General features: G+C 37.8%; 1 long non-coding RNA gene across 1 annotated transcript; it reads right to left on the bottom strand.

The window, feature by feature from the left end:
* Window positions 1–577: 577 nt before the first annotated feature.
* On the bottom strand, window positions 578–2,455 carry LOC137009498 (uncharacterized). The gene is made up of 5 exons (XR_010892905.1): window positions 2,388–2,455; window positions 1,660–1,715; window positions 1,333–1,420; window positions 758–822; window positions 578–641 (listed from the first exon to the last, which is right to left on the bottom strand). It is a non-coding gene; the product is annotated as an uncharacterized lncRNA (long non-coding RNA).
* Window positions 2,456–27,429: the final 24,974 nt, after the last annotated feature.

Raw genomic sequence — 27,429 nt, 5'->3', positions numbered from 1 at the left:
TTTAACCTTATCCAATCTATTGAATGAATGATTCAATGACAATGTCACTGGTTGCCACCTAGTGGCTTAACAAGGTAATTTATATACAACAGTTATTTGAAGCACCATGTTAGTTTCGATTTTCTCTATTTTGATCACTATCTGATGTCCAGTGTTTATATCCTAACTGTAAACTTTTGTCTTATTACTTATGTGATAATTTTAATATTTGTGAAAGAAATCAAATAACCAAATCCTTGAATAACTACAGTGTGGTTCAAAACTGCTGTTTCTGGATCAGTGGCAGCATGAACACCGAATGTTCCGGTAGGATTTTTGTCAAAGGTTTAACAGACGCAGGCGAATCATTGTCATTAATAAAGTAGGATCGCGTGGGTGTTTGAATCGAGATTGCGACCTTTCTACGATAAATTGTGCAGCTCTAACATATACATACAAAGTAAATCAAAGGGGTTTCGGACAAGCCAGGTTGATGATGTATGTCATACCTAGAAGCAGGGCACAAGCTGATGTAACTGAAGTAAGTTGATTCAAAACTTTAACTCCCTCAATGTCAGCAGATGGTTCATGAAGTTCTCCCCTCCTTCCAAATAATGAACATCGCCATGGTGAGCTGCTCCTCAATCATCTGTCTGGTTATCCTAAATAGTAAACATAAAAAAAAAAACAAATTCGGTCACCTTTTGCTAGCATAACTACAAAATACACAAATTTAGACTTATTTTTCTGAAAATAAACCAAAATAGAATATTCTTACGTTCAACTCAGAAAGTACTCCTTGATGAGGTCTTCAGGACTTTCTCTCAGGTGAATGTTTTCAGCCTGTGATAAAGCAATTGTGATTAATTTTCTTAATTAAAAAAAAAAAGCACAATAATCTGTAATAGGAAATCAAATTTTTGCAGATATGCAATAGCAAAGGACAAGAAAAAGTAAATAATTCATATTAATGACTGGCCAAATTTGCAATTAATATATTTATGGACAATACCAGCAACACTTGTGGCGTTGAGGGATCAAACAAACAAATAAATAAAATAAATAAATAAATACAAAGGAGCTAAAAAAAAAAAAATCAATTCTTTATTTTTCCAATGCGTTTCAGCACACAGGCCTTCGTCAGTGCTAAAATACTACAGATTTGCAATTAAGAAATGCATCTGAATCAGTCATTGGTTTCATTTAAAATTATGAATTTATAATATATAATTATAAGTCTGAAAATAAGACATGCATCAATTAATAAATTAGCTTTACACCCTAATATATTTAATCATTCTTGATTAAAGGGATATTTCACGAAAAATGAAAGCTAGCTGTTAATTTACTTACCATCAGGCCAACCAAGTTGACTTTTTTTCTTCAGTAGAACAGTAAAGATTTTTAGCTGGAACTGTGATTAATTTAATGTCAATGGCTACTGTCAAAAAAAAAAAAATTAATACAAAACAACAAGAAAAAAAGTCGCATGCATTTGAGATGGCATAAGAGGGAGTTGATGAATGTTTTGGAATGGATAATTCTTAGTCTAAAGTTTGTTAATGAGGATGACATTCAAGTCAATAGACCACATTAGATGGATTTTATTCAAACATGTCAAACATTGGTAATTCATATTATCTATTAACAATTATAGCCGTTTTTATAGAAATTACTTACCATGTAAAGTTATTGCAAAGTGTCCTTAGTCGTCAAACATTGAGGAGCTTTAGATCCTAAAAGGGAGAGGGGAATCAGTGTTTATAAATGGAAAAAAAAAACTTGTTTGCTGCAGTACAAGTAATTAATTAGTAGTGTAAATACTCAGCCATTTCATTCTACTAAAAAAAAAAAACACCTCGCGCTAGTCAAATGAAGTAACGTTAAGCCTTAAATATGTCTTTACTCACACACTTTATTCGTCATTTTGGTCGAACAAATCAGAGCTAACGTGAAAAAAAGACAACTAAAAGAACTGACAAACATTACTTTAAAAACCTAAACTCAATAATTGTAATGCGAGGATCCCCTCAGCCTCGACTCGAGCGTCTCTCCCGCTCCCCACGCACTTCCTGCCCGCATCATTTCAAATAGCACGCGCTGCTTACACGGTAAAGGAGACGTTTCTTTTAAAAATTATTTAGAGACATATTTACATGGTCCAAACACTACAACAATACATTTCTATAGAATAAAACAAGTAATGCAACATCTTGTATAGAATAGAAATATTCAATTAGCGCTAACCTTTATAACGTTACTGCAGGCCGCGAAAATTCAAAAATTCGGTTAGTTACGATTTCGTTAGTATTCATGTTCACAAACAACGCTAATTAACTCTAAACCGCTAAAACACATGTTCAACCTTTGCATTTTCGAGTATATTAATTAAAACATTTCCAACCTACCTTATTTCATCCGAGTCCAGGGGAAAGAAAATGGCGGCCGAGCAGAAAACTCCAGAAAGTCTCGTGAGTCATGACGTCAGAAAACAACCGTCGGTCACGGGGTCCTTAAAGAGAAATTATCCTTTGGCTGAAAGTGAGATATTTGAGCAGTTGAGTGTAGCCTACTATAATATTGAGAGCAATTCGCAGAAAGACGAAGTAATCAGACTCAAATAGTTATAGCAATCCAACTTACACCCATATTCACTAACAGTGTAGAGGGGCTTGGGGACAAAAAGGTTGAGAACCAGGTTATGTTTAGAAAATACACTGTAATTTAATGTTGTTTTTAATCCTTTCCCCAACTAAACTAAGAGAATAAGAGAGTTAGAGAACCTTTAAAGAACTATACAGAGGCTTAACAGGTTCTTTGTATGGCAGTGGTGCTATATAGCACCTTAACCACAGCAAGGAACCGCTGAAGAACCACTGAAGAACCGCTGAAGAACCATACAGGTGCTTTACTGGTTCTTTATAAGGTAGCGGTGCTATATAGCACCTTAACCACCCCAAAGAACCGCTGAAGAACCGCTGAAGAACCATTTTTTTTTAGAGTGTACTTTGGGTTAATTTTAATTAAGCAATACAGTAATTTTTAAACAATAGTTGAGTTAAATAAAACTACCCAGCAGGTTGGGCAAACATTTAACCCTACCGCTGGGTTAAAACAACCCAATTGCTGGGTTTGTCTATTTTCAACCCAACTTGGGTTGTTTTTAACCCAGAATTTTTTAGAGTGTAGTGGGACTTTTTAGGAAACGAATGTTTCAGTGCACTGGATTGATTTTATGATTGGGACAGGGCTTCAAATGGCTGACTCCCTGATCAGTGCCCTGACTACTGAACTAGGGAGCTGACTGAGACGCACGCTAGATATTAGTTTGTGTTTGGCTAAGACTTAAAGCCACAATGCTAACAGATCAGTGTTTTTAGCATGTAGCTATGCGGTTGCAAGCAATGGTATTCTGGTCTCTAAATATGGCCCTAAATAAGACCCCCATTATTGTTTTATTGTTTATCAAGTTAATTCCCTTACAATATCAACAGCACCTCTCAACTGTAAGTCACATGATTTGAGGCATCATTCATGTGAGTAGCAGCGACAAGTTATATAGTCACTTTCAAACCAAGCAGCGTTCTGTTGGTCAACACGATGAATTCGAGTGACAAACTTGAACACTTAAAATATGCGTGCGGAAATCTTCCTCCTTCATGCTAAACTCCCGATCGCACAGATTCCTATTGGAATGACTGGATCAACAAATGACGATAAATGTGACCGCACCTTTAGAGTTAGGGGTTTAAATGTGGAATCATCAGTATGAGTAAAAGTAAAGGCTTGCTCTATTCTCATCCTTGTTAGTCCAATAAACACTTTTATTGACACCAGGCCCATCGAACGACTGATCCTGGAATGTGCCTATCTATGACATAGATGGGTGAAACTCTGCCTCCACAGACGAAATCAACGCCTACTTCATCATTGCAATGTTAATCCCACCCACTGGCATGTTAGTGAGATGAGGAGGAGAGAAGAGCGATACAGGACTAAAAATAGCATTACCTTTCAAAGGATCCTAATGCTGGGAATATAGTTATTTATTTTCAACAAATTGAATGTCTCAGTTGAGCTTTATGTATTTGTATTCGGTACATTTCACCATGGATTGTTTGGTAAATCAATAGAATTTCGGCGCAGGCTTTGCAAACAGACGTTTACGATATATGGACTCAACAGTAATGCAACAACATGTAAGTAACTGTGTTAATTCTAATACTTGATCTGATATGTAATGATTCATGTACAGTCAGATGTTCTTTGTCTGTGTGTCAGTAAAGAAAACCAGTGATGACTTAACGGTCAACTTCACATTGTTTCTCATAGTTGGATGAAAATAATCTGTTATTTAAACGGTGATTAAATTATATAAAGAAGCGATCAAAGAACGCTCCCTTTACAATCACTGGAGCTGTCAATCAAACAGCGTGAGTTTATCAGTGACTGAGTTCTGGACTCGCGCTAAAACTCCTGCTTTATTCAACGAATCTCTTCGGTTTTTTTGCGTTTTCACTGTTGGTTATGATGAAAGCATTCGTTAGTGTGCGGAAATTGAGTTGCAATGATAAGATCACTGCTCTCATGCGCTCAACAACATTTAATGCTATAATCAGCACTTTTTTACGATTGGTTAACCTTGATAGCTGTAATAGTAAAAACGTGCTAAAAGTTTTCGAGAGAGTAATACTTATAGCCTGGGTGCCAGCCCGAACCCCGCCCACAACATTTTTTGGACGGGAAGTTCGGTCTGGACTCGATCCATTGTGGAGTAATTATGCTCGGCTCCCAGAAGGCCGAGCCAATCAAATTGCCAGGGCGGGCTTTAATCGATGATGGACAGGCTATCTGTTACGTAACCACCACGTCATCAAAGAGCGCTTGGGTTGATTTGGTTTTCACCAACGATGACTGCAGCTGGAGAAGTAAGATGTTTAGATTCCACTATCACGTCTGTAATAAAAGAAATCGACAGCGCATTAATTTTAAAAGACGAACAAAGAACCGCAATCAAGGCATTTGTCGATGGGAAAGATGTGTTTGCCGTCCTTCCAACGGGATTCGGCAAAAGTTTAAGTACAAGTTCAACATACGTCACTTACTGCGTTGCTCTGATTGGTTATAGGTCTATCCAATTGAGTGCAGAGTTTTTTTTTTTACTGGTTCGGTTAAGACACGCCCCATAATTCAAGTGCAATGGAGCAGTATCAGACTCACATTCTGCCTAGAATACGAGTATGACGAAGTCAGGCTATAATACTTAGGTATTTCAAATGGAAAGATCTCAGCCAATCACAGCAGTGGGCGTTTACACTGAAGTCTCACAGCAGACACGCCCCTTAAAACAGAGGGCTAAAATCAGGGTAGGAAAAATGCCTTTTATATCTAAATTATGACAATTTTTGATGTAAATATCATACTAACATTATAAGTGCACCCCAGAAAACATTATAAAACAATAAAACAATGCAGTTCATGACTCCTTTTAAAAATATCCTGGCACTTCCAAGCTTTATAATGGGAGTGAATGGGGGGTGAGATTTTGAAGCCCAAAAAGCGCATCCATCCATCATAAAAGTAATCCATACGGCACCAGGGGGTTAATACATTTTCGTTTTAGACTTCTAATTCGTGACCGATGTTTTGTTTTGCTCTATCCTTTGAGCTTCTGCGTTCAGGGGGTTAATAAAGGCCTTCTGAAGCGAAGCCATGGTTTTTTGTAAGAAAAAATCCATATTTAAAAAAACTTATATTTAAAAATATAATAACTGGCTTCCAGTAATGGTCATACGCAAGTCGAGTTCTGGCAGAAGAGTGACCCGAGGCATTACCCAGGATTTAGGAGTAGCGTAAGCTTAGACACTTCTCGCGGTTCAAACAAACTTTAGCTCCTCTTCTCTTATATTGAAATCCTCCAACATTTCTCTTAAAAATGATAATTTTAGACTTCTAATTTGTGACCAGTGTTTGGTTTTGCTCTATCCTCTGCGCTTGCGTCGGATCAGAGTTCACTCTTTTGCCACTAATCGATGTGTACGGCCGTCTGCTGGAAGCTAGTTATTATAGTTTTAAATATGGACATTTTTCTTACAAAAAACCATTGCTTCAACTCAGAAGGCCTTTATTAACACCCTGGAGTCATATGAATTACTTTTATGATGGATGGATGCACTTTTTGGGATTTAAAATCCCCCCATTCATTCACATTATAAAGCTTGGAAGAGCCAGGACATTTTTTTAAATAAATCTCCAATTGTGTTCGTCTGAAAGAAGATATAGTCATATACACCTAGGATGGCTTGAGGGTGAGTAAATCATGAGATAATTTTCATTTTTGGGTGAACTCTCCCTTTAATGCTTGCCTTAGAAGCTAGAAACACAGCTAGAAACAATGTATTTCTGTGCTTCACAATGTTTTGTTTAATGGAACACTCCACTTTTTTTGAAAATAGGCTCATTTTCCAACTCCCCTAGAGTTAAACAGTTGAGTTTTACCGTTTTTGAATCCATTCAGCCGATCTCCGGTTCTGGCGGTACCACTTTTAGCAAAGCTTAGCATAGTTCATTGAATCTGATTAGACCGTTAGCATCGCGCTTAAAAATGACCAAAGAGTTTTGATATTTTTCCTATTTAAAACTTGACTCTTCTGTAGTTAAATCGTGTAGTAAGACCGACAGAAAATGAAAAGTTGCGATTTTCTAGGCTGATATGGCTAGGAACTATACTCTCATTCAGGCGTAATAATCAAAGAACTTTGCTGCCGTATCATGGCTGCAGCAGACGCAATAATATTACGCAGCGTCTCTCACATACGTCTCCATGATTGCAAGGCACGTTCCCTGTGCAAGCAGGGGCTCACGGGCGCTGCGTAATATCATTGCACTGCTGCAGCCATGGAACGGCAGCAAAGTTCCTTGATTATTACGCCTGAATGAGAGTATAGTTCCTAGCCATATCAGCCTAGAAAATCGCAACTTTTTATTTTCCGTCGGTCTTACTACACGATTTAACTACAGAAGAGTCAAGTTTTAAATAGGAAAAATATCAAAACTCTTTGGTCATTTTTAAGCGCGATGCTAACGGTCTAATCAGATTCAATGAACTATGCTAAGCTATGCTAAAAGTGGTACCGCCAGAACCGGAGATTGGCTGAATGGATTCGAGAACGGTAAAACTCAACTGTTTAACTCTAGGGGAGTTGGAAAATTAGCCTATTTTCAAAAAAAGTGGAGTGTTCCTTTAACAGTGAGAAAAACAAATGGGAAATTCATGCTGTTCGCTGAAAGGTAATAGATTAAAAAAAGGAAATTTCACCAGCTGATCTCTGCAAAGATGACACAGCATATTCCCTTGAGGCCTAACACACACACACACACACACACACACACATTGTATATATGGTTTATGGGGACTCTCCATAGACGTAATGGTTTTTATACTGTACAAACTGTACATTCTATCCCCCTACATCTAAAATTACCCATCACAGAAAACATTCTGCATTTTTGGAATTTCAAAAAAACACTGTTTAGTATGTATTTCAAGCCATTAGGTTTACGAGGACACAGGCAGTGTCCTTGTAAACCATGTTTATGTTGTAATACCCATGTCATTATACACATTTGTGTCCTCATAAACCATATATACAAGAACACACACACATCTTCGTCATCACTTGTATCCTCTTGAGATCTCTCTTTTTCATCCCCCTTCCTCCACGTTCCTCTTCAGCTGTTGGGCCCATAAACTCCTCCTGCTCTTGTTGCCCAGATGGGGCAGTTCTACCAGTTCAAGGGCAGGTGTGGCGGCCCTGGCCGGTGCTGAGCAATCATTGGCTGTGATTAGTGTGTGTGATTTCTGGGTGAGGTTGAGTGTGTGTATGCGGTGGCGGGGGGAGGGCGGTTATAATAGGGCAAGCTGCCAGCTGCTGTCCCCTTCCCAATGTATAGCCTTCTTAAACAGGATAGGGGGTTGTATATGTGTGTGTGTCAGCTGCCACAGAACTGAATGTGACACCTCAATCTGATGATGAGCACATACTATGGCTGTGTTCCAAAACCTAGCAAGCCGCCATACTGTCTACTGGCTATGTGCCTACCTGGCAACCATAATGGAACCTTAAAAGTGACTGATGTGGAGCACTGTTCAATGGCAGCCGCACACAAACTAGCATGTTTCACGTGAGACAATTCAATACAGTCTAAAGTTAGCATGTTGCTAAGCTAACAACGCGTCACTCAAACAGTGCGGTCACATTTACTGTTGTTCTGTGAATTTTTGTGGGCGAAATACAGTCACTTGCATAGGAATCCACACGATTGGGAAATTTGCAAAATTTGCTCTATACTTAGTATTCAAGCATATTTTTTGATACTAATTTCACTTGACCTCTCCGCCATCTTGGATGGATATTTTTCTATGCGCTGTCAGTGATGGAGGACGCAGTTATAACAGTTCCTTCAGCAGGCATTTTTTGGGCAGAGCTTCTCGGGACGGGGGACACTCTCTGTGAGTTGGCGTAATTGTTGTGCAGAGCAAACCTATATTTAGATCGACGGTGAACTTGCTTACCAGACGGGCTATTTTCAGATTTCTGAGAAGACCTCTGTCTCGCTCCCTCCAATCGTCTGAACATGCAATGAAGACTGAACCACTGAACTAATGTTTATATTGATGTTGTTTATGATATGAGATTGAGATGTGTATCTGGGTTTATATGCTTGAGTTCATAATAATTAACTGAATGTAGTCAAGGTAGATGGCATATTTAATTCATGCAAATGAAAACATAGACATACAGTCTGTTTTGTAGTTTTATGGTCATAGGCACTTCATGTTTTCCAGAATTTTTTGTCCAGTTTTAGCCAAATGATCAACACAACAGTACAACCCATTGAACAGACTGTACTTTTATTCCTCTCTCTCTCTCTCTCTCTCTCTCTCTCTCTCTCTCTCTCTCACACACACACACACACACACACACACACACACACACACACACACACACACACACACACACACACACACACACACACACACACGTTTGTTTTTGTGAATTGTGGGGACATTCCATAGGCGTAATGATTTTTATACTATACAAACCGTATTTTCTATCCCCCTACACTACCCCTACCCTTAAACCTACCCATCACAGGAAACTGTACACATTTTACTTTCTCAAAAAAAAAAACTCATTCTGTATGATTTAAAAGCCTTTTGAAAAATGGGGACATGGGGTAATGTCCTCATAAGTCACCCTCTCCTTGTAATACCTATGTCATACCCATGTTATTATACAAATGTGTGTCCTGATATGTCACAAAAACGCACACACACACACACACACACACACACACACACACACACACACACACACACACACACACACATAATATAAGTGTGTTTAGAGGCTCTTTAAGAGGCAGCTGTATCAGTTTAAGGGTGAGGAGTGTAATCAGTGTTGAGCACATTGGTTCCTTCTTCTCCTTTAAACAATCAGACAAATTCTGAACAAAGCATATGGTCTTTTGTTTGAATCCTGATCCTGTAAAATCAGCAAAATCTGTAGCTCTGAAACCACATCTTAACCTGACATGAATTTGTTACAATACAACTCATTTCAGGTTTTTATTTTTATTATCCTAATGACAACAGCAATCAAATAATCACAGTCACCCAACATTAAGTGTTTATCACTAAAGTAATGACTCGTTTGCACGTACTCAAATCATTAGTGGCGTTTGTTAAGGCAAGCAGTGTTATTACTTGCTTATAATTAGTGTAAAAGAGATTGTTGTCCAGTTTTTTGGGCACACAAATCATTAAATTTGTTGTTGCATAAGGCCAAATGTGTTTAACTGGTTTAATGACCTGTACATCCCAGTGACAGAGTGTAATGTACAACTGCTGACAGTGTTCACAAGTTCATGACATCATCATGTGAGGCTCAGAGATATGTCAGTACAAGACATGTTTTGAATCTATATGAACATTTCTCATAACAATTTCACTTCCATTTCATTGGAATGAATCTGACTAATTTAAAACCCCTTTGGAAAGTTGCATTGGTTTTGTTATGATTGGGTTCTTTTAAAAAAGATTTGTGTGCTTAGCTAAACTGAGCTAATAAATGACAGATTAAATGAATCCAGTAGAGTCTAGAGTTTAGTCCAGTATAGTAAAGAGTCTGTTCTCTTTCTGTTAAAGATCACATTAGAAAAAATAGACTGGTGAATGAATGAGTATATTGAGACAGACACAGCTGTTGAAACTCTATGAAGACTTCACAAGTGAACAAATCTTCTACTCAGAGAAGCAGAACAAAAGACACAGCATCATCCATAATATCTGTATATGAACCCATAGATATGTTGTGATATGTTAAAAGTCAACATATATATATATATATATATATATATATATATATATATATATATATATATATATATATATATATATATATATATATATACACAGTATCTCACAGAAGTGAGTACACCCCTCACATCTTTGTAAATATTTTATTATATCTTTTCATGTGACAACACTGAAGAAATGACACTTTGCTACAATGTAAAGTAGTGAGTGTACAACTTGTATAACAGTGTAAATTTGCTCTTCCCTCAAAATATCTCAACACACAGCCATTAATGTCTAAACCGCTGGCCACAAAAGTGAGTACACCCCTAAGTGAAAATGTCCAAATTGGGCCCAAAGTGTCAATATTTTTTGTGGCTACCATTATTTTTTATACCAACCCTCTTGGGCATGAAGTTCACCAGAGCTTCACAGGTTGCCACAAGAGTCCTCTTCCACTCCTCCATGACAACATCACGGAGCTGGTGGATGTTAGAGACCTTGCGCTCCTTCACCTTCCGCTCCTCCACCAAGTGGCTGTCTTGGAGGTTGTTTGGGCCCAGTCTCTGAAGGGAGGGGATCATGCTCTGCTCATTCATGGTTCCCTCAATGAACTGTAGCTCCCCAGTGACGGCAGCACTCATGCAGCCCCAGACCATGACACTCCCTACACCATGCTTGACTGTAGGCAAGACACACTTGTCTTTGTACGCCTCACCTGGTTGCCGTCACACACACTTGACACCATCTGAACCACATAAGTTTATCTTGGTCTCATCAGACCACAGGACATGGTTCCAGTAATCCATGTCCTTAGTCTGCTTGTCTTCAGCAATCTATTTGCGGGTTTTCTTGTGCATCATCTTTAGAAGAGGCTTCCTTCTGGGACGACAGCCATGCAGACCAATTTGATGCAGTGTGCGGCGTATGGTCTGAGCACTGACACCGCTGACCCCCCACCCCTTCAACCTCTGCAGCAATACTGGCAGCACTCATATGTCTATTTTCCAAACACAACCTCTGGATATGACGCTGAGCACGTGCACTCAACTTCTTTGGTCGACCATGGCGAGGCCTGTTCTGAGTGGAAACTGACCCATTAAACCGCTGTATGGTCTTGGCCACCGTGGTGCAGCTCAGTTTCAGGGTCTTGGCAATCTTCTTGTAGCCTACGACATCTTTATGTAGAGCAACAATTCTTTTTTTCAGATCCTCAGAGAGTTCTTTGCCATGAGGTGCCATGTTGAACTTCTAGTGACCAGTATGAGAGAGTGAGAGCGATAACACCAAATTGAACACACCTGCTCCCCATTCACACCTGCGACCTTGTAACACTAACAAGTCACATGACACCGGGGAGAGAAAATGGCTAATTGGGCCCAATTTGGACATTTTCACTTAATCCGCACACACACTTAACGATTGTAAGGCCGATTATGAATGTAAATTGATACTTATGACTGATCGCGCTCAAACACGTCCAGTCAGAGCCAGGTGCGTTCAGTCTGCGATTACAGTCGGTGTTCAAATTCCATGTGTAAGTATATAAATCGGCTCCAGACGAAGGAAACAATCGGTATGTGTGTTCAGTTCAGTCTTAGAATGTTTCAGCTAATCGTCAGGTGTGTCCCCGGCTTTAGGGGTGTACTCACATTTGTGGCCAGCGGTTTAGACATTAATGGCTGTGTGTTGAGTTATTTTGAGGGGACAGCAAATTTACACAGTTATACAAGCTGTACACTCACTACTTTACATTGAAGCAAAGTGTCATTTTTTTCAGTGTTGTCTCATGAAAAGATGTAATAAAATATTTACAAAAATTTGAGGGGTGAGGATCATACAAAATGCATATTATTTTTTGTTTAGTATTGTCCTGAGTAAGATATTTGACGTAAAAGATGTTTATATATAGTCCACAAGAAAAAAAAAAAGAAAAAAAAAAAGCTGAATTTATTAAAATGTCCCTGTTCAAAAGTATGTGAACCCTTGATTCTTAATCCTGTGTGTGGTTACATGGATGATCTACGACTGTTCTTTTGTTTTGTGATGGTTCTTTATGAGTCCCTTGTTTGTCCTGAGCAGTTAAACTGAGCTCTGTTCTTCAGAAAAATCCTCCAGGTCATACAGATTCTTCAGTTTTCAAGCATTTTTTGCATATTTGAACAATTTCCAGCAGTGATGATTTTGAGATCCATCTTTTCACAATGAGGACAACTAAAGGACTCAAACACGACTATTAAAGGTGCCCTAGAACGTTCTTTCACAAGATGTAATATAAGTCTAAGGTGTCCCCTGAATGTGTCTGTGAAGTTTCAGCTCAAAATACCCCATAGATTTTTTTTTTCATTAATTTCTTTAACTGCCTATTTTGGGGCATCATTAACTATGCACCAATTCACCGCGTGGCCCGTTTAAATCTTGCGCTCACTGCCCCCGAGCTCTTGACTATAAGACAGTGCATAAACAAAGTTCACACAGCTAATATAACCCTCAAATGGATCTTTACAAAATGTTCGTCATGCATGCTGCGTGCATGCTTCGGATCATGTGAGTATAGTATTTATTTGGATGTTTACATTTGATTCTAAATGAGTTTGAGGCTGTGCTCCATGGCTAACGGCTAATGCTACACTGTTGGAGAGATTTGTAAAAAATGAAGTTGTGTTTAAGAATTATACTGACTGCAAATGTTTAAAAATGGAAATAGCGCAGCTTTCTTGTCTCCGTGTACAGTAATAAACGATGGTAACTTTAACCACATTTAACATTAGCAACATGCTAACAAAACATTTAGAAAGACAATTTACAAATATCACTAAAAATATCATGATATCATGGATCATGTCAGTTATTATTGCTCCATCTGCCATTTTTCAGTATTGTCCTTGCTTGCTTACCTAGTCTGTTGATTCAGCTGTGCACAGATCCCGACGTTAATACTGCCTTGTCTAATTCCTTGAACATGGGCTGGCATATGCAAATATTGGGGGCGTACATATTAATGCAATTTATATAAGAAGGAGGAAACAATGGTGTTTGAGACTCACATATATCATTTCCATGCACTGAACTCTAGTTATTCAACTATGCCAAGGTAAATTCAATTTTCCATTCGATGGCACCTTTAAAAAAAGTTCAAACATTCACCGATGCTACAACATCTTTTATGTAAAATATCTTACCCAGGACATTTATTGATTAAGCAAGTGGTTCACATACATTTTCTTGCAACTGTATATATATATTATATATATATATATATGGGTATGATTCTCTCTTGTGAGCGGTCCCAAGTTCAAATCCCAGACGAGCCCCCATTAATATTCAAGGGGAATTAGGTTGCAATTACACAATTAAAAAAAACTGTATTTTAAAAGTACTGGGAGGCACTTACACAAGATGAATTTAAATTAGGTAAAGTATTAGGATTTATTACAAAGTATAAATGGAAAAAAGATAACAATTAGTTAGCCTCATAGCATAATTGCCCAGATCATATTTCAAAGGCAGATATCACAATTTGGCCAAAAAATGACTTAGGTAATTATGCTATGAGGCTAACGAATTGATATATATATTATAAAAAATAGAAATAGAGTATATTTCCATAAATTTACAATAGGCCTATATAATTCAACAAAACTAACATACAGCCAAAGGAAAGGAAACCCTTCTAAACTAACTCAACACACAAAGAAATCAAAACTTCAGGGTTTACGATGCCAAGTAAACTGCTATCACTACAAACCAAAATTAAAATACAAGGGGTGTCACGTGTCCCTAACCTAGTGTTTTATACACCACGTTTACATCACAATGATGATAAAAACAGAAACGTTTCATTTGCATTTATCACATACAGATGACAACATTGTCAAAATGATCCCTGTTCACACAGACCTGCAAAAATGACTAAGGGTGCTTTCACATTAGCACTTTTTTTTTTTTTTTTTGAAGATTTTTTTATTTTTATTAAGAACATTATGTAGACAAAAAACGAAGCAGTCACAATGTAGGACAAATAACAAAATATAAAATAAAATAAAATAAAATAAAATAAAATAAAATAAAATAAAAGGTACAAGACAGGGGTATATAACTAAACACAGAAGATCACCTTAAAGGAAAAGATTAAAAAACGTACAAATTTTGATTTTAAAGCCTTTTTAAAGCCTTCTTGTTACAAGAGTTAAGGATAGTTCCAATGTAATGCTGCAGTTCAGCAAGCAAAACACAAAAAAAATGGTTTCTGACCTGAACATTTACATTTATGTATATAAAATTTTGTTAATAAAATAAGAAAATTTAGTAAGTATAACTTGTTTTCCACTAAATGCTCTTTTTTCCAATTAACAAATCCAAACAAAACATTTTCCCAAAGTAAGGAGAAATCCTTATCAATGTGCTCAATAACAAAAAGGGAAAAGTCTTTCCACAATCTTTTAGAGTAATGGCAAAGCCAGAACAAATGTACTATGGTCTCTGGGTGTTGTTTGCAAAAAGAACAATTTGTGTCAATATCTTTTTTAAATATCTTCATGAAAGTATTAACAGGATATACACGATGGATAATACGAAATGAAACTTCTCTTATCTTATTAGTAATTAAGTATCTATTTGGGATCAGCCAAACTTTCCTCCAGGCAATATCAAAAATAAAGGTATTCCAATAAACTGTGACATTCACATTAGCACTTTTGGTGCGCACCCGCCTTCAACTGACGTCAGAGTTTGGATGATGTGAACACGGTCTTCTGAACTCGGGTGCGCACCCGCGAACCACCCGAGTCCGCTTCAAAAGGGTGGTCTGGGGTGCGGTTCAAATGAACTCCGATACGGTTCCTCTCTGATATGAATGCAAACGTACCAAATTGCGGAAGTGAACCGCTATTAACGCCGTATTATTAGATGATAATGTGGGTTTGTGTGTGTGTTTCACTCACTTTCCCGACGAGCGTGACTGACGTGCTGCAACAGAGAGCTGTAGCGTAGCTTTTCTCATTTCTGCTCGCCTTCAGCATTCTACATTCGCGGCAGATAGAGGCAAGAGACGTTATGAACAAAACCAACGGTTCAAAAACAAAAATATAAAAGTGAGGAGAGCAACGTTATGCTTTTTGCCGCCTTATCCTGCGCCATCGTTACTAAGCAGCGTAGTAAACAGCTGCTGGTTTGATCCAGCAGTGGGGGCAGGGGGAGGGGGGAGCAACCGAACTCGGGTTCGGTCCAGGCAATCGAACCAAGTGTGAAAGCACCCTCGAATGCTGTATTATTCATGCCAGTCCAGAGTATAGCCATGTCACATTGTAAAGAAACACTACATGCCTAGACTGAACATGTAACACAAGAGCACGACATCACCGTTTTCACAAATTCACGTTTTTTACATGGAGACGATAACGCTTTAGTTTTCAAAAACTTGCTCTTTGAAACCCATTTTCAAAAGTTTGTGTTCTCAGGCCCCAAAAACACTGTTGTAGTGTAAATGAATGGCCAAAACGCATTTAAAGTTTTCAGTTTTTAGGTGAAATCGGTGTCATGTAAATGGCCCCCAGTACATGTACATCATGTGGTATCTTACTTTTCTTTTCCACTGTTCTTTTATTTGTTCTCTTTTCCTTTGTTTTTGTTTTTTACAACACATTGCCGAAGACAGTAAATTAACATTAATAAAAGGAATGAATGAGCCACCATAGCCTACACTAAGAGTCATTAAAACACAGACTTTACCAAAATAATACCAACAAAATCAATCAACATGATACAGATTAATGAAGACTGTGAATGGTGTTCGTGTGGACTTTAATGAATTTTTAAGGTGTGTCTGTATTTGTGAGACTGTCCTCTGAGGTGTGTCTCTGTGAGTAAGTGTGTGTGTGTGTGTGTGTGTGTGTGTGTGTGTGTGTGTGTGTGTGTGTGTGTGTGTGTGTGTGTGTGTGTGTGTGTGTGTGTGTGTGTGTGTGTGTTGAGGTGGTGGGGGTTAAGGGTTTGGCTTCGTTATCACCCATTTTTAAACTCGTCAATGAAGCAATCTGTTGTGAGGATTAAGACTAAGACACACGCGTGCTTTCTGCACACTCAGAGGAAGATACACTTGTGTGTTTTGTTGTGTGTGTGTGTTCTGCTCTGTTTGCATGTGTGTGGGAGTGTTTGGCAGGATTTGTTTATTTATTACTGGGGTTTACCGAGGTTCACCTGACTATTAGGATTGCAGATTGAGATTAGTGATTTGAACAAACCTGTAAACCAGTTTTTAAAATCAAAAATTAAAATTGCGTGCATTACTCATCCTTCATAATTTGTGGTACAGACATGAATCATGTAGCTTGTGGAGGAGAGGTGTGCTGGTATTTCTATAAGCTACATCTAACGACCCAGAACACCCTAGCAACTGCAACAGTCTAACAAGCATATTAGCAACCACATATAGCAACACCCTGGCCAGTACAGACACACACACACACACACTTTTTTTCTCTTGTTGTGAAGAACATTATTTGGGCAATTCTACAGAATTGGTTCAAAGTCAGAGTTGGAAACGTCTTGAACATTTTTTGCATGTACACAAATTGTATAATATCCAAGGTACACATTTCTAGTAATTGTACAGTTAATTCTCATATTGTATTTTCAGAAAGTTTTGGAATATGTTTCCTCTCCCCAAATTTGTCACTACCGAAAAACAATAATAAAAAATTTAATAACAAGGGTTACATTGAGCTATTTTTTATGATGAACATTTTGTTTACATCTACCTTGGAAATGTATATTTTTTGGTATTTTTTTAATAAAAGTTTTCAAAGGTAAATCAATAAAAATTACAATTTTAACAATATTTCAAGTGTAATTTATGAGATTTGTTGTTTTGAATCCAATCTTTCTTTGTAAAAGGCATAAAGTTAATCATACTGATTTCAAAGTTAAGGATTCATTAGTTTGAATATCCATTGAACCAAACACTATAATAACATCTTAGCTGATAATTATTTTTGACAAAACATCCCATGTTTCGGTCGTGACTGCACATTTTTGGTAGTGACAGTAATGTGTTGGTAGTGACCACATCACATTACAGGATTTTAACTCACATTCTAAAACATACTAAAATACTAATGATTTGCAAAATTTTGTTTATTTCCCCCAAATAAATGATTATGTGTTCCCTTTTATCACTACCAAAACAATGATGACATGTTTCGGTCATGACTGTTTCGGTAGTGACAATTTTAGTTACCTTTAAGCCTAGCTCAAAGATGCTAATCAGCACATACTTAGCTAGCACAGTTCTGAACAGTTGGACACACATAAAAATTAACTGTCACAGTCTGTTTTTGCCTAACTTTCAGTTTGTTGTCATTCGTCACATGTTCCTTTGTTCAGTTCCCGCTTCTCATCTGTATCCTTGGTTACCGTCATCATTAGTTAATATATGTCAGCTGTGTTCTATTAATTATCCTCTGTTGTGTTTGGTATTTAAGTTCCTCCTGCTCACTCTGTCTCTGTCCGATCACTGTTTATGTGTGTTGCATCTTATCACCTGCCTGTTGGAATTATCATTAAAACCTGCCTTTTGGATTTATTATCTTCTTCTGTGTCTGCCTTCCTGCATCCACCCGTGACAGATGATCGGACTGCCTAATTTTGATGAATGGGCCAAGTTTATCACTGTGGCCTAGGAAAGCCATGACTTATTTTCTTTTGTTAAGAACTTTTGTATTTTGGCCAGCCATAGCAGTTTGGAGGACAATACCCTTAACACCCTGTTCTGGATTGGGGCCAACTTCCACAACACCAATCACCTTCCAGACACCACCAAACTTAGTTGGAGGGAAGCCGTCTTGAGGTATTCTTAGGGTTTTTGTGCCAATCTTTTCCAGACATCCGCCAAGCCTGCCACCCAGTCATCATCGTCTCCCATCAGTCCCACTATGTCACCACATCCTCCTCTCAGTGGCGAGGTTACATCGTGGTCCTGCTGGGAGCCTACTCCTGGGCGTTACAAGCCTGTGGCTCTCCAGCCTCGTCGCGCTCTCTCCCGCCTCGACCCGTTGACCTTGCCCCTGCGCCTACACTCCTCCTCCCCTCGACTCCGGCATCGACCATTGAGCATTCGGCCTCACCGGGCTCCCTCGGACCGTCGGCTCCCCCTGGGTCGGACATCGCCAAGCCTCCACTGTGGACCTGCAGGCCGTCTCTTGCTCCCCGGCCCTCCACCCTTTTGGCTTCGGCAAGCTCCGCCCTCCTTCAGGCTCCACCTCCGCACTCGGTCGCACCAGCTCATCTTCTGCTCTCTGGATCGCCACCTTCGCCTCAGAGAGTCGTCGCTGCAGCCCCGTCGCGGCCGCCCAGGTCATCGGCATTCCATCACCACCTCGAACTTCCATCTGCGCGGTGGGCTCCACCGCCCCATGCTCTGTCGCCCCATGCTCATGGCACCGTCATGGCTGAGCTCTGGGTCAATTCCACCTGGCCACTCCTACCTTCGCCTCCATGGATGCTACCTCCTCCTACTCCACCCTGGTCCTCCGTCTGCCCACCTGCCCCTGGCCACATCCTTGTCCTCCTCCCAAGCCACCTCCATCTTCCCTCCACGGCATAAGGCAATGAAATATTTTCACTACCGAAACTTGACCACATGTTTCGGTCATGATTGCTTTAGTAGTGACCATTTTAGATACTAATGCTAGATGCTAATCAGCACATGGTTACCTAACACAGTTCTGAACAGTTGAAACTAAAGTTCTGAACTATAAAAACTAAATTTTATGGAATAACCCCAAAAAAGTTTGCTTAATTACAGAAAAAAAGGTGTCTGGTAGTGATGTTACTTAAAATTACACACAGATTTTTCAGACTTTTGAACACATTTAACTCAAAATGATAGTCCCTATCTACTATGAAAGAGAGGCTATGAGGGGGAGGGACACAGGAATATTTCCTGATTTAGATATAGAAGTGTGGTAAAAATCAGTCTCAGCCAATGGACTAAAACATACACTGTTTCAGTAGTGACATCAAAATGCGGGACACTTTTTTTTTTTTCTTTTTTTTTTTTTTTACACAAAGTTTCATGATTTAAAATTCAAATATAAAATATATTTTTTTTAAAAATATTTCAATATCATTTTCACAAGTTGAAATTTAGGGGTTAGGGTTCGGGACAGCCACCTCCCAATTGAAATTTCCCAAAAAATGATGATTTTTATATCTATCAATCTTACTGATATTTAAAATATTATTGTGTGATTCAATAGATAATAGAAGGATCTTAGTAAACATCTAAAATTTGAATGCTTAAATGCTTTTTAAATTGGTTGTGGGACAGCAGTTTGCACCAATTCTGTATGGCCCATATAATCTCTGTAGATCACAGCATGATCTGCAGTATTTGAGGAGGGTGAGGGGAGATCGACCTGTGAGAGAGGAAGAGGGGGATGGTGATGAGAGGAAGATCAGGGTGAAGGTGTCAGATGTGTCTTCCTCTCATCACCAGAAGGCAAAATCAAACATTCAATCACTTAGATCTAAACAAGCGTGACTAAGAAACAACCAGCAGAATATGCAGACAACTCTTCTGAAGAGAGTGAATGTGCTGCTCATTCACACCAGACCAAAGGCATGAAACATCACATCATCATATCAGAATGATTTCTGAAGGATCATGTGACACTGAAGACTGGAGTAATGATGCTGAAAATTATATATATATATATTTCACACAGTAAACTGTTGAAATAGTAATAATTTCTATTCCTTTAAGAATAACACAAATGACTCCAGCAAAGATGTCATCATCCCATCCTTATCATCACCGCTACCTCTTATTGTTTTTATTATGAAAATGATCCTGTGGTTTTTGCCATCTCACATGTGTTGATTGAGTTTGACAGCGAGATCACAGATCTGATGAGTGTGTGTTTGACACATGGCTACTGGACACCTGTTTACACAGCACACAAACACCTTTATCTACAACTAACACAACAAACAATCATCTGCTTCAGAGAGCACATTTAAAGGGACAGTTCAACCTAAACACAGTTCTGACATTGATGATGATCTATTAATGCTGTTTCAAACCTTTTATTGCTCTTTCTCACATCAAACCTCACTGCTTCTTGCATGTCTTGTGAATGATCACGCAACAGTTTATTTAAATTCAATTTTAGACCTACAGCAGAAGGGAACATTTTCAGTTTTTTAACAGACTGTGGCAGACTTTTGGTATGAAACAAAGTCTCAGATTTCAAATGTTGTCATTTTTTAAGAAATTCAAACAATAAATACTGTTTAGTGTCTCTTTAATAATGTGTGGTGATGGATCGCTGTAACGTCTCAGTTCAAGCGGCTTGTGAACCGATCATCTCTTTACTACGAAATAAACATGAATGAACAGCAGAAGGAATGTTGTTTATGATTGGTCAGATTGCCTGTCAATCAAACTCCTTGCAAATGGTGAATTGTGAAAAAAAGTCTGAATTGATAAGCAGGTCACAATAGTGAGAAAAAAAAAATGAATTGCAAGTTTACATCTCATAATTCTGACTTTTTCTCACAGTTGTGAGATTTAAACAACCTGGGCTGGATTTCCAGATAACGTTTTCTCTTAGCGTGCTTCAAAGACTCTAAAGGTAGACCTTAACTGAAGATATACTGTTTCTAGGCGTGTTCCCCTGACTATACCTTAGGAGGTTGCTTAAGGTATATCTTGCTAAGTGCGACATTACCAGGTGCTGTCCATGGTGGCTAGAGAATTGATAATACACTCTATACAGGGGCTGCTTCACTGCATTGTGTGAGAAATCAGTGTTCTTTATTAAAAAGAAGTAGCTTACTTCAGAAGTAAAAAATGCATTTTATTTATTTGTTATAAAAGTAATCCAAATTGCAAACTAAATTTATATTGTAATTTATCTATATTCTGGGGGCACGGAGCCCCCATCAGCGTGAGTTTAATTTGAACGTTATTTTAGAACATGTAGGTATCACTTTTATATCGTTTTTTCATTTTTTATTCTTGTTAACTATATCATTTCAAACTTGTTAACTATATCATGAATTTTATGATAGGCTATTCCGCTTGTAAAATATGTGGAAGTGAATGTGTTTTGTCGCGCGGTGAGTTTGCAGGGCAATTCAGAGCTGTCGGATTTACGAAATCTTCCCCGAAATACAGTCTTTTTTATGCAGTAGCCTACTTAACTCAAATGTGTATTTAAATGTCTGAAACCTAAAATAAACCTGATGAGGTTAAAAACACCGAATAGTTGTGATACATGAAAAGCGCGGAGCGCGCGTCTGTCTCTGGTTCAGCGCCAAAGCACATTTGAATTTAGCAATGAATCTTTGCATTTTATTCTTTGCCATTTATCCTAATCGAACACTGGGTGTATTACAACTTCAGAATTATATTCGTATTGACTGACAACAGTGATAAGCGTAATAAGCTTGCTCGGTAGCTCAGCTGATATGGAGTTGGATTTAGGATGAGGAAGCCTTGGGTATGAATCCAGGGAAAAACGAGTCATGAGTCATCTCAAAGATGAGAGATCAAAACAAGCTAAAACGGCACGATTACGAATGCTTTTTATGTCACATTTGCTTTTGTTAACACTATTGGGTAAGTGTAGGTGAGGTGTTAAATAAAGGAGCACTACACTTTTAGCACCACTCACCGAACAAAATTTCAAATCAGAACTGCGGTGATTAGTATAAAAACCAGCGTCATAAAAACGTACCATATTAACTTTTATCTGTTGTATGCTTTTTCACATTGAAACGGCAGTGATATGTACATATTGGTACGTATTTTGCAACTCGCGAAAACGTTCCTACAGGTACATTTTTCTAATAAGAGCAGGCTCGATATAAACTTGTAATTGCAAGTTATAAAGTCCGAATTGCGAGATAAAAACACGATGTTCTGAGAAAAAAGTCAGAATTTTGAGCTAAAAAGTCACAATTACTTTATTGTACTTTTTATTCCATGTCAAAAACAAACTTCCGTACAAACCTGTCCACTGTATAGAAAAAAAGCAGCGCGAACATTCTTCTAAATATCTCTTTCTGTATTTTTCAGAGGAAAGAAGGTTTTTTAGAAAAAAGAAAATTATGAAAGAACTTTCATTTTTTAAGAACTATTTCTCCAAATCCTTGTTATACACACATTTTATGGTTACCGAAATTCTCAAGGTTTATTCATACAGGAAGCAAGCAAGATTTGAGCAAGACTCAGAAAAGACTCACATGATACACAAAAGAGTTTGATTCAAAAACAGCTTTAATTTTTTTCCCAGTTGTTGAACGTTTGCCAAAAAAAGCCCACGGACAGGTCTGAGTGTGTTAATTACTCCTCTGCTCATGTGTCAGTGTGCGACCTCACCGCTCCAGCTGGAGGTCAGAGGTCAATCGTGACAGGTGTCTACAGCTCCAGATGCATTCTGGGTGCTCGGCAGGTGCAGCGAAAGGCTATTGTGCCTTTATTAAATGAAAAACAGATTATGCAGAGTAAACAAAAACATCTCTGTGTGTCGAAGCCTCGAAGCTTGCTGGAGAAGACAGACCTCCCCGAAGCCACAGCGTTTGGTTTATTTACGATCTGTTTGTCTTATAAACAATAGATGTCATTAGGTGAAATGCTCCTTATTTGGTTTCACGATGAAGCTCAGCTGATATAAAATGACCGCACAAATCACAAACTGGTTACTGCGTGATTTTACACATCATGAAATAAAATGACCTCATGAAATATAAAATAAAACAAACAAATATTCTTTTGGACCTGTATTGAAAACAGATTTTTTTGAGTTTCAAGATGTAAATGTTCTCTCTGTGTCTGTCAGTGTGACTCTGGGGTTTTATGTGTTTTTCTGTATGAGTAAAGATATGCAGGTAGTTATTTATTTATAAATGAATCTGTTGTCTTATGGTCAGTTACAGTGTATAACTACAGGCAGAGAAACGGTCACTGCCTCTCAATAATGTATCTGGAAACTCAAGCTTCACACAGTGAATTATACATTAAGACAGACAGACACACACACACTGACACAGATACACTAGCATTATAGAGACAATGGGGAAGTGTGTGTGTGTGTGTGTGTGTGTGTGTGTGTGTGTGTGTGTGTGTGATGGGTAGGTTTAGGGGTAGGTTTGGGGTTAGGGGAGATAATGTACAGTATATACAATATAAATGATGTAAAAAATGGTTCATCCATTATTATTATTATTATTAAGTGAAACTGGGTTGAATGAGCACACTTCTGAATCTAAACCTCTGCACACACACACACACACACACACACACACACACACACACACACACACACACACACACACACACACACACACACACACACACACACACACACACACACACACACAAATTTAATTTGATCAGTTGTCATAATGAATGTTTTTTTTTTTCTTTTTTCACTATTTAACCTTGGATCCTTGTACTATTTACAGTTTTTTAAATTTCTTACACACAAAATCCTTACTTGTCACAAACATTCTGAAACCTGAAACTCAAACACCAGAACCACATACACCAAGTCTGCAAAACCATACACTAATTCTCAGCCTTTGACTCAGATTTCAATTTCATAAAACACTTTTTGTAAAACACAACACACAATTCTCTATGTAACACACAAAAATCTAACCGGAAGTATCTTGATCTCCTTTTTCAAACAGAACCATTGTTTCCGTCCAACTACACATGGTTGATGTATTACTTTTTTTCCATACTGTGTAATACTGTATTCACAACCACAATGCTTACAGTAAAAAAAGAAATAGTTTGGTTTCAATCTTGCTTTTGTGTTTACCATGAATTTTTCAACATCTCTCTGCCAATTACTTTCAGTCTTGTACAGAAATGTACATATGAGCTCATGAAAGAAGAGCTTTAGGTTTGGAATAACTGTGTGTATATATCCAAAATGGCAAAGGCGTTTGCAACGTAAGACAAATGTTTGCTTTTGAGATTTTAATGCAGTGATTCATTTTGCAAGAGATGTGAGGCATTTTGCATTTTGTGTATTCCAATTCTTGGATTTGTGTGTAAAGTTTTGAAGGGAAAAAAAAGAGGCAAAGGTTTGAAAATGTGTGTAAGCAGTTGAAAAGAAAACTGCAACAGATCATTGGAGATGAAAATCAATTGTGTTTTGTCTCTCTCTACTGGTGAAAACAGACAGTACAATCTTCAAATTCCACTAGTCTGTATACTGTATGTTGATCATAATCTGCCATAAATTGTTAAGATGATATAAATGTTTATGTAAATGTTACCTAAGTGTTATTTTATTTTAAAAGCTACTTGAAAACAGAAAGCAGTTAATAATATTAATAATAATATAATATAATAAAACAATAATAGATCAGAGTATAGTAGGTTATAATATAATAGGCTAATTTAATTCTGTAAGTGATTTTTTTTAAAGGCGTTATGCAATACACAAAAATATACGACGAAATATATTATTAATTTTAATCATCTTTATATTACTATTTATATATTGAGTATGAGCACTAACTACACCATGGATAATATTGTGTTTCTGTGGGCAGTAGTGTCAGTAATCTGATATCTTTATGTTACACTAGACGAGGAAGTACTTTTCTGAAAGTTCTGCTTAATGTGTAACAATAACGGTTCCTCAGCTGCTCAGGTCACATGATGAGGAGGCGCTGCGATTCAAACATCATTATATCTCACCAAAACAGAACAATGATAAGGGTGCTAATTCCATACCCATCATGATGATGTAGTAAAACTAGTTATTTACAGTGGTGTATAAAGTACTCGAAAACCTTAATTGAGTAAAAGTATAGATATCTTATCAGAAAATGACTTTGGTAGAAGTCAAAGTCACTGTTTAGAATGTTAAAGTTTTAAAGTAGGCTATGTGATATTTTTTGTACTCAAGTATGGAAAGTATTTTTTTTAATATTAAATATACTTAAGTATTGAAAGTAAAATTACAAGTAAATGTTTAAATGCTTAAAAATTACCATCTTTACACACAATGGCATAGCATGGGTCTATTATATGTATACATTCACACATTATTTGCCTCTATTTTAGAAAACTTGATGGTTATCTAATCAAAATATGTGTTACAATGCCTATAAAAAAATAACTGAAATCGAATACATCGAATACATACACTGATTTATGTTTTTGTCGCTGCATGAAGAGAATACAGTTTAAATATATAACTTCGATGGATAATGAATGCATAACAGCGAAAAAATGGATATAAACTGATGCAAATGAATGGTAACAATCGTGAAAATATAGCTGCAAGCAGCAATTATGGGGCCAAGCACAAAAACGGCACAAGAAACCAGCCAACACGGCTGGGAGCATCAGACCAACTGCAACAGTGAACAATTAAAGACGTATTAAGATCATTTTAGGCATAAGAGCTGAAAAATTATCAAAAATGAGGATTTACTGGTTCATAACTTTCGACCAATAGGTGGCGCTGTGTCCAAATTGTTGTGGTATGGTCAGAGTGAGGTGACAATGACACTTCCAAAGTTTGGTGTCAATATGTCAAAGCACTGAAGAGATACAGCTTCAAGAGTCATTTTTGAATCATGCCTCAAATTCTTTGCTCTGGTATACAAAAACGGTTTGACATATGGACTTGAAATCCATAACTTTTTGTCGGCATGGTCTGAAGATGACACGGTTCAATTTTGGTGAAAATCGGAGCAACGGTCTAGGAGGAGTTCGAAAAGTAGGTTTTTAAAGAAAAACAATATGGCGGACAGGACGTTTAGCTGACTATGGCAAATTTGATATCTATGTTCTCAGCATAACCCAAGGAATCTACAGAGACCAGTTTCATTACAATTGGTTAATATAGACAAAAGTTATTAGCATTTTTGTAAATTTTGTTATAACTTTTGACCACGAGGTGGCGCTGGTCCGAAACTTCTCAGGCTCCTTCAGGGCATTGTCCTGATGACCCATACCAAATTTATGAATTTTGGTCAAACTCATCAGAAGTTATGAGCAAAATAACAATTTTTCATATCTCCACTCCAGTAGGTGGCGCTGCACCGAAACACTGTATAATGCCTCAGGTCATGCTTGTGATGACATGTACCAAGTTTGGTCTAAATATGTCAAAGCATTGTAGAGATACAGCTTCAAGGGTAATTTTTGCATCACATCTCAAATTCTTTGCTCTGGTATACGAAAACGGTTTGACTTATCGACTTGAAATCCATAACTTTTTGTCGGCATGGTCTGAAGATGACACGGTTCAATTTTGGTGAAAATTGGAGCAACGGTCTAGGAGGAGTTCGAAAAAGTAGGTTTTTGAAGAAAAACAATATGGCGGACAGCAAGTTTAGCTGACTATAGCAAATGTGATATCTATGTTCTCAGCATGACCCAAGGAATCTACTGAGACCAGTTTCATTACAATTGGTGAATACAGTCAAAAGTTATTAGCATTTTTGTAAATTTTGTTATAACTTTTGACCACAAGGTGGCGCTGTGCCGAAACTTCTCAGGCTCCTTCAGGGCATTGTGCTGATGACCCATACCAAGTTTTGTAAAGATACGTTAATGCGTTCGTAAAATACAGCATTTTAGCACAAAATTCAAAATGGCCGACGGCCAAAATGGCCGATATGGGAAAATTGGATATCATTCGACTCGGCATGATTCCCCGAATCCAACGAGACCAAATTTATGATTTTTGGACAAACCCATCAGAAGTTATAAGCAAAAATACCCATTTTTCATATCTCCGCACCAGTAGGTGGCGCTGCGCCGAAACACTGCATGGTACCTCAGATCATGCTTGTGATGACATGTACCAAGTTTGGTCTGAATACGATAAAGCGTTGCGGAGATACAGCCTTACTTCTGTTTTCGCAAGCACTACGTACAATTCGTTCGTGAGTTTATCGAAAACGGTTTGAGGAATCAACTTGAATTCCATAACTTTTTGTCAGCATGGTCTGAAGATGATCTGATTCAATTTTCATGAAAATCGGAGTAACGGCCTAGGAGGAGTTCGAAAAAGTAAGTTTTTCAGAAAATTCAAAATGGCGGAAAAATTTTC

The sequence above is a fragment of the Chanodichthys erythropterus genome, chromosome 20 (genome assembly GCF_024489055.1).
Source record: "Chanodichthys erythropterus isolate Z2021 chromosome 20, ASM2448905v1, whole genome shotgun sequence".
Taxonomy (NCBI): Eukaryota; Metazoa; Chordata; class Actinopteri; order Cypriniformes; family Xenocyprididae; genus Chanodichthys; species Chanodichthys erythropterus.
This window is presented reverse-complemented; position numbering and strand designations above follow the sequence as displayed.